The sequence below is a fragment of the Synchiropus splendidus genome, chromosome 11 (genome assembly GCF_027744825.2).
Source record: "Synchiropus splendidus isolate RoL2022-P1 chromosome 11, RoL_Sspl_1.0, whole genome shotgun sequence".
Taxonomy (NCBI): Eukaryota; Metazoa; Chordata; class Actinopteri; order Syngnathiformes; family Callionymidae; genus Synchiropus; species Synchiropus splendidus.
This window is the reverse complement of record NC_071344.1, coordinates 19328627-19343683: the sequence shown is the minus strand read 5'-3', so window position 1 is coordinate 19343683 and position 15057 is coordinate 19328627.

Here is a 15057-nt window from a genome sequence, read left to right as displayed (position 1 = left end):
GCTCTCACACACACACACACGCACAGCCGCTGCCTGTCAGCCGTATTGCCCCAGTCATGATTTTTGCAAATGAAGCGGCGCTACAAATCACGGCGGCGGCTCCTGATTCAGCAGCTCTTTCATAAACGCTGATTTCCAGACGCTGCAGCTTCCCGCCAAAGTGACAGAGCGCCTTGCTCGCCTGAAGGGAAGCCGCTCACAGAACCAGAGCTGTTCTGAGGACTGTCCTGCCCAGAGCCGGATGCTAGTAAATGAAGCTTTGGACACAATGACACACTGTGCTGATACTGTGTTGATACTGTGTCACTGACACCTGCTGGACATTAAAAATCCCTGCAGGCAACCGACTTGACTGACAGAACTGACACTGATTTGATGACCTACTGTATATAATAATATCATTTAAGTCTTTAAGCCGGCGCATCGCTGTTGCGGGACCCATCACTACCGGACGCAGCCGTGACACCAAGCCAGAATGCAGATGTCCTCAGTTACAAGTCTGTGCTTTCCCTTCTGGGGTCAAAGAAGTCCATCTGTTGATCATGTAGTGCTCGTGGTCTCTGGAGGTTCACTCACATGAAGAGCCACAACACCTTTGGATCTCTCTCTGAGGGGCGGAGTTCCTCCCACCACCCCCCTCTCAGGAGCTCCTACCCCACTTTCTGCTGGAGTGCTTCCATGAGCTCGCCTGATTAGACTTCCTCCTCGTCCTCAGCGGGAGTTGTCCTCCATCAGCTGCTGCTTGTTGACATTTGCCACTCTCCCCCCCCGCCCCACCCCTCTCTCCCTCCCTCTCTGTGTGTGTGTGTGTGTCTGCTATAATCACTGCAAGTGTTTCACTCGCGACTCGTCGTCCCAACAACCCGTGGTCTTCCTCACAAGCTGCACAGCTCTGACAACAGTCTGGCGCCTCCTACAGGTGACCGCACCAATGATGCTCAAATGTCATGTGTCGTTAGGCTCGTCCAGTTCCCTGCTGGCTCCACCATTCCTGGGTCGGTCAAGTCTCCTCAGACTTGCTGAAGAAAGCTTGTTGAAGGATTTGACTGTTTGTGGCGAGCGTGTGAGGAATGTGTCGATATCGCGGCGGGAACCAGGAACTCATTTCTAACGAGATGAAATGTGCGCCGCGACGGCGCTAACGAGAAGAGTCATTAAGTGAATCAGTGAAGAACAGAGGAGCCGCGGGGACGACACTCCGGCGGAGATATAAAACGGTCACCGCGACGATCACTCACCGGTGATTTATGACCTCACGGACGGCGGCTGACACGCCCGCTTCAATTAGGAGCCGCTCAGCTGGAAAAAGAGGGGACGAGGTGAGAAGAGGAGGGGTTCATGACTGCGGCGGCGAAGGTCTCCGGGGCCGCCGCCACGAGTCCCTCGCCATATGTTTTCACTTTAGTCAATCATGTCGACACTTCTGGAACAATCCGCCTCTCGCCTTGACACTTACCGCCACAATCTGTCTCCTGAACAACCTTTCGCTTCCACCTTCCTCAGTCATCACGGCAACGCTCCCGAGCGTTTCAATTATTTTTATAGAGCGCTGGGAGAGTGAGTCCTGCCTCCCAGGAAACACCGGAACCTTCCCCAGGGGCGGAAATCAATCAGAGCCGCGATGCTAGCGATCGATGCTAATGAGATAAGTGTCCGTCACATGATGTAAACAACAGCTGATGCAGTAAATGTTTGCAGACGACTTCATTACCGCCACGCTCGCCTTGCGCTGGTCTGTCAGGACGCCGAGTCGCTCCTGAGCCGGAGTGTATGCGCACTCTGAGTCTCCCCACCTGCTGGTCTGCTCCTCCCAGACTCCCGCTCAGGGTTCTTCATCATCTTCTGGTCGCCCTGTTGGGCCCAAAACACCCAGTCTTTGGACTGACACGAAGACTCAAGAGTTGCTCAAATACATGAAGCTGAAGTGTCAATTCAAGCTTCCAATTTCACAACAGCAACAGTTGTTGTAGCCAACCGTCGAGTGAGTGAGTGAAGGTGTGAGTTTGTGTGTGTGAGAGAGAGTGTTCAGCAGAGTGTTGGTGCACTCTCACCAGTCAGACTGGCTCCTCAGACTCTCACAGCCAAAAATAAAAGGCGAGGACTTAACTCGGGCATCACAGGCTGGTTCTGAAAAGCGTGTGAGAAGTGTGTTAAAGGATTCTCTTCATCTTCTTCTCCTTTAAAACAGTGAAGTCTTAACGGGCCGGAACATCAGAGGGGCTGAGATTGGATCTGGCGGAGGCGAGCAGTGATTATCTGTCGACGGCGCTCCACTTTCATGTGGTAATATCATGTAAATTCACTATTAATATTCCAAATTCCAGCAGACTTGTTCGCCCGTGCCCCTCTCGCTCTTTAATTTCATTTCATCAGGAGTTTATGTGGTTAAAGCGTCGACCTCGGCGCTTGCGCATGGACTGTGTTAATTAGATTTAACCCAGATTAGGATGAAGCTGTCTTTAATCTGATTATTGCCTGGTGTCAGAGGTGAGAATCTGCAGAGAAACACCCAGAGGAAGATTTGAGCTTTTGTTCCAGGATCTCTGGGGTCGAAGGTCGTGGCGGGATGAGGATGAGAGAACTTGTTTTTCTCTGGGAAACTGGATTAAAAGATATTTGGTTTCAATTTCGGCGGCACTGATGGACCGAGAGGTTCTTTGCTCTCACTGCTGCGACGCTTTCTTCTGGACCTTATTGAGCGAGGCTATCGAGTCTTCGTCTCTGTGGTGTCAGAGGTCAGCGCCGGCTCCTCCAGCTGCTGGAAACTGATGCCAAAAGTTAGCTAGCGACGGGATTCATTTCTAGCATGAGGAGCATCAGAACCTCATTCACTGCAGAGCAAGTCAAAGACACGCTGCAGACACAGAAGGAGCAAAGCTGAGGAGGAGGCTCCGCCAGCTCGCCAGACCAGGGGCTTCGCTCAGGGACGCCATCTTACTGTACACACTGTTGGGATTCCCCAGCCTCCCCCTTAAACCTAACCATCCAAAACACATGGCTCACCTGAACCAGGACTCAAACTGAAACCCAGTTATTTTGAAGTCTTCATCCACAAATTGAGGCTTAACCTTGTGGGGACCGGCAAAATGGTCCTCTGTTTTTTTTCCCAAATTGGTCCTAACAAGAATAGATAAACCAATCCCACCCACTCTGTCTCTCTCTCTCTCTCTCTCACACACACACACACAGAAACACACACACATTCCCTCTCTCTCAGTAATTATTCTCTCTGACTGATCTGGGACGAGGCGCGGAGGAAGACACGAGAACGTGATCTCATCAGAAGCTGATGATTCTCACGTTGACACTTGAACTTCTCAACTAAACATCCCAGAAAACACAACAGACGTGCCGCCCTCTGGAGGCGCGTCACACCCCAGCCCCCTCAAATGCCGACAGAAACATCAACAACAGCAGTGAAGAGGAAGTTCAGTGAGTCGAGTTTCGATGGCCGATGATGTTCTCCTGTCAGCTGTATGCTCCAGGACCTGATGAGAAGGCCACACAAGACTTCCAGTGGCTTCACTTGACCCACCTGACCACCGAGAGGGTGAACGCAGAACAAGACACAAGAAGGTCTGTTGGAGGAAGAATCCTTGCGCGAACCAGACTCAACTGACGGTGAAACTTCAACCTGACCTCGGGTCACAGACCTTCAAAACTGCTGAGCTCAGCAACGTTTATTTCCTCCACAAACCTGCCCACCGTTCTCATCTGAATATGCTGCAGGTCTCACTCGCCGGCTGCAGCTCGCTGCCCTTGTCTTCCGTGTTGCCTGCTGCCCATCAATAAAGAGAATCCAACATTACACAAGTTGTGCGGGTCAGCAGGTGTCGGTTCTGCCCGCAGTGGGAATGAAACTTCATGTTTGGAGCAACAAACTTCGAGATTAGAACTTCATGATGCAGCGTGGAAAAGAGTCTTTCAACTCCCCCAGCAGCCCGAGTGAAAGATGGACCGAGTCCAGCCCGGCAGACCGGACCCCTCATTCATTATTCAGCCTAATCAGAGTGTGTGTGTGTGTGTGTGTGTGTGTGTGTGTGTGTGTGTGTGTGTGTGTGTGTGTGTGTGCGCAGCTCCTCTGGACCACCGGCACCTGAGCAGACTGTTCGGTCTCCGTCTGAAGAGAGAGTGACGCCGTGATGTTGGCGCGTACACGGGCCCTGCAGCTCAAATCTGCCGTCAACGAGAAACGTTTTTCTCCAGAAACACACACACACACACACACACACACTGTCCAGGCGAAGCTGCGGGTTTCTCCGGCAGCGACTTCAGGTAAGGTCCATTTGGTCCAGCACACCTGAGACAAGAGTCTTTTTCAGATTGACTCTTCCTGACTTTCTGTATAAATGCAGTTCTCCGGAGACAGTTTGTCGTGGACCAGCGTTCCTCCTCATGTTCGTTTCCTGTCCCGGAACTTTTCTTTTCTTTTATCTTTTTTTATTCAATTGTAGTTGTGTTTTGTCTCTTCGGTCGACCAGAGCTGCCAGCTCACAAGGCTTCACATGTGACCAGTGAGGTTTCAGGTCGGGAAGTGGGGTGTGAGCATCTGTGACTCCCAAACCATGAAATGCTGCTCTTTGGATAGTTGGGTTCTGTAGACGCTCGATTGGTGGTTGTGCGTTTCATTGTGAGTGAAGAGCTTTTAAGGGTTAATAGAAGGAACTTACACTTTACTGTCCGTGGCGCGTTCAGGGGCAGCAGGAATGTAAGTGAGTCCATCCGACAGGCTGCCTGACAAGTGTTTTTGAAGCTGAGATGAATGAGGGCCTCACAATGGCACACAAACAAACGTGCCTCCGAAGACATCAGAGACTGACTGACTTCCGCCTTCATTAGCGAGGACTGACTGACACGGCGTCGCCGAAGCTCTCGGGAGACGGTTGTGGGAATATGGGGATGCGGAACATCCACTGCCGGACTTGGTGCGGCCCACTGCTCCCAATTAGCACGGCGCTCAGGTAACTGGGTTCTGACCTTTGAATGACAAAGCTTTTGACTCTCATTAGTTACCCGAGCAGCTCGTCCTGAACACAATCCGGCATCGATTTTGGATCCCACTTGATCTGTGCTGCTTGTTATCTGCTGCGTTTGACGCCTCCCACACATCTGCCCCCCCCTTGTGCGCCGATGCCTAATCCCGCTGGATTCTCAGGGCGTTTCACAATCTTGGCCTTTATTGACTTGCCTGTGTGAAGGCTCTTTATGAGTTTGTTGTTGAGATGATGCTGACACTGAACATTGACATGACAAAACTGATCCAGACGTACCTGCGAGAGTGTAGCTGAGAGAGCGCAGCGGAGAGAGCGCACTTCAGAGCTCACCTGAGAGAGCTCACTTTGAGTGTGCTCACACCTGAGAGAGCTCACTTTGAGTGTGCTCATACCTGAGAGAGCTCACCTGAGAAAGAGCACATACCTGAGAAGGCTCAGTTGAGAGAGCTCACAACTGATAAAGAGCACATACCTGATTGAGCTCACCTGGGAAAGAGCACATACTTGAGAGAGCTCACCCGAGAGAGTGCGTACCTGAGAAAGAGCACATACCTGAGAGAGCTCACCTGAGAAAGAGCACATACTTGAGAGAGCTCACCTGAGAAAGAACACTTACTGATAGAGCTCACCTAAGAAAGAGCGCATACTTGAGAGAGCTCACCTGAGAAAGAGCACATACCTGAGAAGGCTCAGTTGAGAAAGAACACTTACCTGATAGAGCTCACCTGAGAAAGAGCACATACCTGATAGAGCTCACCTGAGAAAGAGCACATACTTGAGAGAGCTCACCTGAGAAAGAGCACGTACCTGAGAGAGCTCACCTGAGAGAGCTCACCTTATAAAGAGCACATACTTGAGAGAGCTCACCCGAGAGAGTGCGTACCTGAGAAAGAGCACATACCTGAGAGAGCTCACCTGAGAAAGAGCACATACTTGAGAGAGCTCACCTGAGAAAGAACACTTACTGATAGAGCTCACCTAAGAAAGAGCGCATACTTGAGAGAGCTCACCTGAGAAAGAGCACATACCTGAGAAGGCTCAGTTGAGAAAGAACACTTACCTGATAGAGCTCACCTGAGAAAGAGCACATACCTGAGAAGGCTCAGTTGAGAGAGCTCACACCTGATAAAGAGCACATACCTGATAGAGCTCACCTGAGAAAGAGCACGTACCTGAGAGAGCTCACCTGAGAGAGCTCACCTTATAAAGAGCACATACCTGAGAGAGCTCACCCGAGAGAGTGCGTACCTGAGAAAGAGCACATACCTGAGAGAGCTCACCTGAGAAAGAACACTTACCTGATAGAGCTCACCTGAGAAAGAGCACATACTTGAGAGAGCTCACCTGAGAAAGAGCACGTACCTGAGAGAGCTCACCTTATAAAGAGCACATACCTGAGAGAGCTCACCCGAGAGAGTGCGTACCTGAGAAAGAACACTAACCTGATAGAGCTCACCTGAGAAAGAGCACATACCTGAGAGAGCTCACCTGAGAAAGAACACTTACCTGATAGAGCTCACCTGAGAAAGAGCACATACTTGAGAGAGCTCACCCGAGAGAGTGCGTACCTGAGAAAGAACACTAACCTGATAGAGCTCACCTGAGAAAGAGCACATACCTGAGAAAGCTCAGTTGAGAGAGCTCACCGTATAAAGAGCACATCCCTGATAGAGCTCACCTGAGAAAGAGCACATACTTGAGAGAGCTCACCCGAGAGAGTGCGTACCTGAGAAAGAGCACATACCTGAGAGAGCTCACCTGAGAAAGAGCACATACTTGAGAGAGCTCACCTGAGAAAGAACACTTACCTGATAGAGCTCACCTGAGAAAGAGCACATACCTGAGAAGGCTCAGTTGAGAGAGCTCACCTTATAAAGAGCACATACCTGATAGAGCTCACCTGAGAAAGAGCACATACTTGAGAGAGCTCACCCGAGAGAGTGCGTACCTGAGAAAGAGCACATACCTGAGAGAGCTCACCTGAGAAAGAGCACATACCTGATAAGGCTCAGTTGAGAAAGAGCACATACCCGAGAAAGCTCACCTGAGAAAGGACATCTGAAAGAGCACGACTGAGAGAGCGCACTTCAGAAAATTCAGCCAGCCTCAGCTGCATCAGCACCTCACACCACCGCTGGCGGCCACAGTAGCTGGCGAGGTCACGGGCACGTTCGTGGTCGGAGCGAAACAAAGAGCGTGATTCATCAAACAAAGTTGTCTCGGTTCACCGCCCTGGATCCCCCCACACCTGACAGGTACCGAGCACTGCAGCGAAGACATAGACGCTGTCAGACGGTCAGAATGTTCCGACGTCCTCGTGCCACGACATAAGTGAGCGACAGCGCTGTAGAGGGAGCCGGAGCTCTGCTGCCATGGCGACTGTAAACGAGACAAGAAAGGTGATAACTGAGCTTTACTTTCCCCCGGAGGACACACTCACTTCTCACCTTCACACTCCACAACCCGCGAGTGTGTTTATATAAACGTCTGAAAGTTATTTTCCAAAAGGTCATCGGGGTTCAAGCACTGCTGCCGCTGCTGATGTCATCACGAGTGGTGAAGCTGTAGGTGCGTGTGTGTGTGTCGCCATACTTGTGAGTCTTGACAAGCCACTTACCTGTGAGGACAGGCCAAAATGTCCTCACAAGGTTTACAGGGTTTCAGTTTGGTTCTGGTTAAGGTTAGCCGTGTGTTTTGGATGGTTGGATTTAGGGGGAGCGGCTGGGGAAAAGGTTATGGCAAGAGAATTCCTGACAAAAATAGCGAAACATGACTGTGTGTGTGTGCGTGAGTGTGTGTGTGTGTGCTGAAGCGTCACAGTGCTGGGCTGCATTTCAGTGATAAGCAATGATGAGTGAGTGCAGAGCGAGTGGGGGTGTGTGTGGGGGGGGGTCTGTGACATCCAGCCAGGGGCTTATTGGGCGGGAGGGGGTGCAGGCCAATGGTTGGGGGGGCACCCATGCACCCCCTTCACCCACTCTCCATTTTTGAGTGGAGAAATGAGAGCTTCTGCACGGTGGCTGACTCTGCCTGATGCCTCCCAGCTCGCCAGCGAGCCTGCGTCGCCGCCTCGCTCTGACGGCGCCGGGACCTCGCAATCCAATCCGTCATCAGATACGCCTCCCAGCGCCTCGTGGCACTCGGAATTGAACGCCTCAACTATTGCAGATTGAGCTCATAAACCGATGCTGCACGCGTGGGCGCGCCACCATTGGACCCAGGGTTCGGATGAAGGCGTGAACCCGCTTCCTGCGCTGGCGTTCACCAGCCCGGTGGGTCAGGGGCACCCGGGCGTGTCGGGATGAGTCACGGCCTCCCGCGGATCGGTGGGAAGCATTGGAAACAGGCTTAATGCGTCAATACGCTTTGATTCTGCTGGATGACAAGTGAAAACTTTGGCACATGAAAACTTGTCCCAGTCGAAACCTTTGGAGTGATCAATGCGAGGTTGAGAAGCCGCATCCAGGGTGGCAGCGTGAGCCACCCTGCTGAAGAACACCTGCTAGCATCCTCCTGTGCCTTAGACGTCTGAACACCCCGGACTCACGGGTGAATTCCACCATCTAGACTGAAATGCAGCCGTGGATAAGCGGCCTATATTTTTGCCTAAATCTAGACAATAGAACTTAAATCCATTCATTATTAAAGGACCTGTCTCCTTCCCGCCGGCCTGATTCCAGTGAAGTCCACACAGAGCTCTGGTGAGTTTGGCAATCCTGGTGATCCTGATACTGTTTTGAAAGGTAGCTTCACTTCAACCGCTTCATCTCCTGAGTCCTTCCTTCTCCTGGTTTCCTCTGGCCTCTGCCGGCACCAACAATCCACTGTCCAGACTTCCACGTCACCCAGTTCAACTCAACGCAAGTTGGGGAGTGTGAGATTCGGAGGGTGTGAGGAGCGGTGTGTGAGGAGCAGAGTGTGTGAGGAGCAGTTTGTGTGAGGAGTGGTGTGTGAGGAGTGGTGTGTGAGGAGCAGAGTGTGTGAGGAACCACGTGTGAGGAGCGAAGTGTGTGAGGAGCAGAGTGTGAGGAGTGGAGTGTGTGGGGAGGGGAGTGTGTGAGGAGCAGAATGTGAGGAACTGAGTGTGTGAGGAGCACAGTGTGTGAGGAACCGAGCGTGAGAAACCGAGTGTGAGGAGGGGAGTGTGTGAAGAGCTGAGTGTGTGAGGAACCGAGAGTGAGGAGCGAAGTGTGTGGGGAAGGAGGGGAGTGTGTGAGGAGTGCACTGTGAGGAGCGGAGTGGATGAGGAGCGGAGTGTGAGGAGTGGAGTGTGTGAGGAGCGGAGTGAGTGATCGGCAGAGTGTGTGGAGCCGAGTGTGTGAGGAACCGAGTGTGAGGAATAGAGTGTGTGAGGAGCTGAGTGTGTGAGGAGCACAGTGTATGGGGATCGGAGTGTGAGGAGTGGAGTGTGTGAGGAACCAAGTGTGAGGAGCAGAGTGTGTGAGGAGCGGTGTGTGTGAGGAGCGGTGTGTGAGGAGCAGAGTGTGTGAGGAGCGAAGTGTGTGCGGAGTAGAGTGTGTGAGGATCGAAGTGTGTGCGGAGTAGAGTGTGTGAGGAGCTGAGTGTGTGAGGAACCGAGCGTGAGAAACCGAGTGTGAGGAGGGGAGTGTGTGAGGAGTGGAGTGTGAGGAGCAGAGTGTGTGAGGAGCGGAGTGTGTGAGGAGCGGTGTGTGAGGAACCGAGTGTGAGGAGGGGAGTGTGTGAGGAGTGGAGTGTGAGGAGCGGAGTGTGTGAGGAGCGAAGTGTGTGCGGAGTAGAGTGTGTGAGGAGCGAAGTGTGTGCGGAGTAGAGTGTGTGAGGAGCTGAGTGTGTGAGGAACCGAGCGTGAGAAACCGAGTGTGAGGAGGGGAGTGTGTGAGGAGCTGAGTGTGTGAGGAACCGAGCGTGAGAAACCGAGTGTGAGGAGGGGAGTGTGTGAGGAGTGGAGTGTGAGGAGCGGAGTGTGTGAGGAGCAGAGTGTGTGAGGAGCGGTGTGTGTGAGGAACCGAGTGTGAGGAACCGAGTGTGAGGATCCGAGTGTGAGGATCCATGTGGGCTTTGTGTGTGTGTGTGTGAGCTACAGACAAAAGCACAAGTTACTCACTGGTGAAGAGGTGTGCACTTTGTGCCTGTGCATGGATGTGGTTGCTGCTCAAATCTACAGCAACTCTCCAGTGTTTCACCGGTGAATCTGCATCAGCGCCCCCATGTGACCGCACATGACGTCACCCAATGGGGTCAAAGACACAACATCCTGTAAGTACAATTAAAATAAATCTTTTCTTCCCTCACCGGCACAATCGTGATTAAATAGACCTCAGCACCCCTCCCCACCTGCCGTGCCATATATTCCGCGTCATTGTGAAGGTGACGGCGGCTCCACGTTCACTAAACAGCCCACTCATCACTTTGATTGCTGCCGCTCGCCACTTTAGCATTCCATCTGTGTCTTAATGTCTCATCACGTGCACGTGCACGGGCGCGCGCACAGGAGCAACCTGCATGAGTGTGTGCGCCGAGTCCCAGACGCCCGAGTCAATGACAAATTTACACTTGATGTAGACGTAATGGATGATGATAAAGTCACCCGGACAAGCCGCTCACCACTTCCTGTTGAACAAAGATGGAGTGCAGTGAGTTGTCACGCTAACGAGAACGTGCGGCGATGACTCCATGAATCATCGGGGTCATCGCTCACCGACCGGAGCGAGACGCTGAGGTAGTAGCACTGATACTCCCTCGCCAAAGTCAAACCAGCGTTAGCTCAGGTCCGAGTCTCTGGCGGACGTGTGAGACCTGCGACTGCGGCTACGCTAGCGACTCAGTTGTGACTTAGCTTCACGCAGTTTTTCACACTGACTCCTGGATTACTGCCACGAGTCACGGAGCGATCAGCGGCAGGTCAGACATGAAGTACATCGGATAACTGACACAAGACCATCACCCCGACTGTAGTGACATCACAAGGCTTCAGGCTTCATCAGAGGCAGGAAGTGATGTCAACGTGATGCAGCTGGATGTTGGTGAGGACGAGCAAACTATGGAAGAGTTGCTCAGCTCATTGTTAGATTATGGAATCGGTCGTGACTTCACCCCCTCAGCTCTGAGCCGTGTCACCGACTCAAACTTGAGGCAGAAGCGAGGCTCACTGGTGTTTCATCGACTTGTCAGCCGAGTCTTCCTCCTCATTTCAGTCGGCCGCCTCGTTACGCCAGCGTCTTCCTCGCTGCGCCGAGAGCAGGACGAAACACTGTCACCATGAAAGGCGAGCGGACTTTTGTTTCCTCGACTTATTCTGCATCTTTGAAGCGGAGAAATCTGGTTTCGCCGGATTCCGACTCCAAACAGGCGACTCATTACAGCAGCGATGAGACCGAGGCGAGTGGACGTCCTTTTCGGCTGGACGACTGATTTGTGGAACGAACCGCCAATTTGACAGTCAATCGCGGCAGATGAAAGGCCGCGGACCTCGGCTGGCGGGTTCCCGGGTCACGGCAACAATAAAGTCCGGCGGGTCCGGCAGTGGCACTGATGAAAACAGAACCAGTAGAGTGAAGAGCGAGGATGGTGCAGCACAACAGAGGCGCCATTAAAACAGCCAGAGGCAGCAGAGAAGCAGCTGGGCGAGCTGATAATAACGACTCCGCAGCCTGGTCCGACTCGGAGGACGGGATGGACCAAGTCAGCTCAACTTGTTAAGTTCTCACACAGTCAACAGAAATGTGGAATCGTCTCTGCCTGAGTCCGACGTGACGGGGGCCGTGAAAAGACATCGTTTGTCCCCAACATGAATGTGACCACACAAAACTGTCCAAAACTTTATGACTGACTGTCGCTGGCCCAGTCCGATTCCTCTGGGGTCAGAACTTTCCTTCTTCCAGTCTTCGTCTCCCTGGTGTCCTTCTTCTTCTTCATCGACATGTCTTCAGTGGCAAAGATACTTTTCCCATTTTTTTTTCTTTCGAAAAGAGACTCGGCGCGTATTTGAGGCAGGCAGTCATAATGTTTTGGCTGATCAGAGAGGACCATGTGGATCTCGGTCACTTCCTCGCCGCTAACAAAGCCACTCGGGCGGCGTCTGATCTCATCTGGCAGCGGGCGGCGTTATTTACTTCCTCTTCCCGCCATTGTCTCCGCGCGGCAGCAGACGTGGGCGAGCGAGCAGGCGGCCGTGTCCTAATCGCTTGTGATCGTCTGCTTAATTAATGGGATTTGTTAATTGGGTCTGTCGTCCCCGAGGACATTTGTGAGAAGATCCACGCAGCAGTGCCGCAACCTTCCCCGCCGCCGCCGCCGCCGAGACGCCGGCTCTCCTCCTGTTAGCGTCATCCTCCGTGTCCTCGGCCACAAATCAGGGTGTTTAATTCCAGCAGACAGCCAGAGATAATTCCCAGAATGCTCTGGGTGTCAGGCCGTGCCACATGACAGAGTCACGTAATTACATCAGATCCTCTTGCCGACCCAAATCGAGTTGGAGCGAGTCGCCGAGCTGACAGGTGCAGCAGCGCCGCCGCCGCCGCCTCCTAAACAACCCGTTAGCTTGTTTGCTAACTGGAGTTGTTGTCAGCTACGAGTGTTGCTGAGTCACTCTCGCGTCGCTCTCTCTCTCTCCCGCGTCAGCAGATCGTGAGTCTGGTGAGAAGGACTCGCTCGTTCGCCTAGTGGAGTTCTCACCTTCTTCCATTTCACATTGTCAAGACGTCAAGGGTTGTTTTGCGGCGTCGAGGGATGGTGCCGAAACTTGCCGACACCCTTCCCATGTGGTGAGTATCGCTCGCCAGGGGTGTGATCCAGGGCTGAGGTGACGCGGATGGGGCCTGTTTCTGCTGTGTCGTCACTTTGGGATCTTCAGGGAAAGTTCTGAAATGACTCATCTTCATCGTCTCCACCAAACGCATGTCCTTGGACGCCCCCCCCCCACGTGTCCTCATTGTCATGGGCTCGCCGCCGATGACGTCCTGACCGCGATGTTCTCTTCGTCCTCAGCACCTGAAGCTATATGGAGGGATTCTAAAAAGAGCGCACGTCAGGCGCTGCCTCCCCTCCACAACACCCCCCGCCCTCCCTACTGTACTAGGCCAGCTGCTGTGTGGCTCACACAGGAGGGGAGAGGGGTGAGGAGGCGGAGGGGAGAGGGGGTCCAACCTCGCATGTGATTGGTTCACAGCTCAGAAGGACGTTACCTTGTGCAACTGATGGATCACCTGTCCAGAGAAGAACCTGCAACCTGAGCAGACCTCGGTCACTGTGACCTGCAGCAAGGTGAAGACCTTTCAGAGGACACACACACATGCATGCACGCACATGTTTGTATCTTTATGGGGACATTATGAGGTTTCTCACGGCCATAGCCCTTTCCCCAGCATCACCATCTAAACCTAACCATCCAAAACACATGGCTGACCTGAACCAGGACTCAACAACAAACTGAACTGAACAAACTGAAACCCAATTATAATAACCCCGTTAGTTTGAAGTCTTCATCCTCAAATTGAGACTTAACCTCGTGGGGTCCCTCTCAATGTCCCCACAAAGTCGTACGGTCCTCACAAGGACTTTTGTCAATATTGGTCCCAGCAAAGTAGGATAAACAAGCCCATTAACACACACACACACACACTGTGCTGCAGACACACCTCACCACTGACACACACATACATGCATAAACACACACAGCAATCCCTCTCTCTCTCTCACACATGCACACACACACACACACACACACACACAGATGCTGGTCTACAGGAGATTGTAGTCGGTTGCTAGGCAACGCAGCTTTTCCAGAAGTGAGTTTGGGACTCAAGAGGTTCGTTCAGTCGGAGAACTTCAAAACCATGGTTTCATTTCTTTGGTGATCTGGGTTTTAGTTTTGGTGGCGAGTGAGCAGCAGAGCAGCGGCGCCCTCCTCCGAGCTCCCGCTCATTAACACCCCTGCCCCCCCCCTCAGCTGTGTTTAAAGTGCACAAGTCTTCTTCTCATCTGTCACCGTCTTCACGTCGCTGACAACTTTCTTTTTCCGGCTGAGTGTTTGTGGAACAAAAGCAGCAGGGAGACAGACGTGCGCAGCGCCCGAGGCCATAATTATCCCGTTTGTTTCCGGGCGCCGTTTTGTTTCATTCCCATCTCGACTTCTCACGAAGACTCAGGAGGACTCGCTCTGCGGTGGCGCTAGCTTCTCTCCTGATGCTTGAGTTCCAGCGCCACAGCAGGAGGCCAGCGCGTCTCACATTTGGACGTCGGAGTAGGAAGGACATTAACAACAGCTGGAGACTCGACTACAGCACGAGCCAGGAGCGATGAGTCGGAGAGACAGTTCAAGTTTTGGTTCTCTGGTTTCTTTCGCACAAACACATGCATTTCATCTTACGCTCCAACCCCAAACACACGCCCACAAAACCACGACACACCACATTAACACCAACCAGACATGCAAAACACAACCACAGCACACCCATGTGACCACACACACACAGCAATAGCAAGGGAAGCACACACACGCACTCACAGGTTTGTCGCGCCAACCTCTCATAGCCATAACCCTTTCCCCAGCTTCTGACCATCCAAAAACACACGGCTAACCTGAACCAGGACTCTAAATCAAACTGACACCCAGATGTTTTCATGAGGACTGAAGCAGTGAGGACCGGACAAAATGTCCTCACTCTGTTGGTTAAAGACTCATAGTGGTCCTCACAAAGAGGGAAGTGCAAGAACACACACTCCCAAATTTCTATCCATATGAGGACCTGCATCTCCAGGTCCTGACATGGATAGCGTTTCCTCCTAAACTTAACCATCTAAAACACATGGATAACCCTAACCAGGACTGAAACCCATTTATAGTGACCGAGTTATTTGAACGTTTTCACCCTCAAAAGTCTAATGTCTGTACAAAGCAAAGTGTCCTCATAAGATCTGTGTCTCGTCAAAGATTGGTCCACAGAAGAATTTTAATACATGTACCCGCACACACACCCACACTATAGCAGCAGGAAGTAGCTGGGCGGGTGGTGCCCTGAAGAGACTGACGGGAGGATTTGGGTTTGACAGCGGTGCCGCCGCGAGCGTCTCGCTCGGCTGCTCC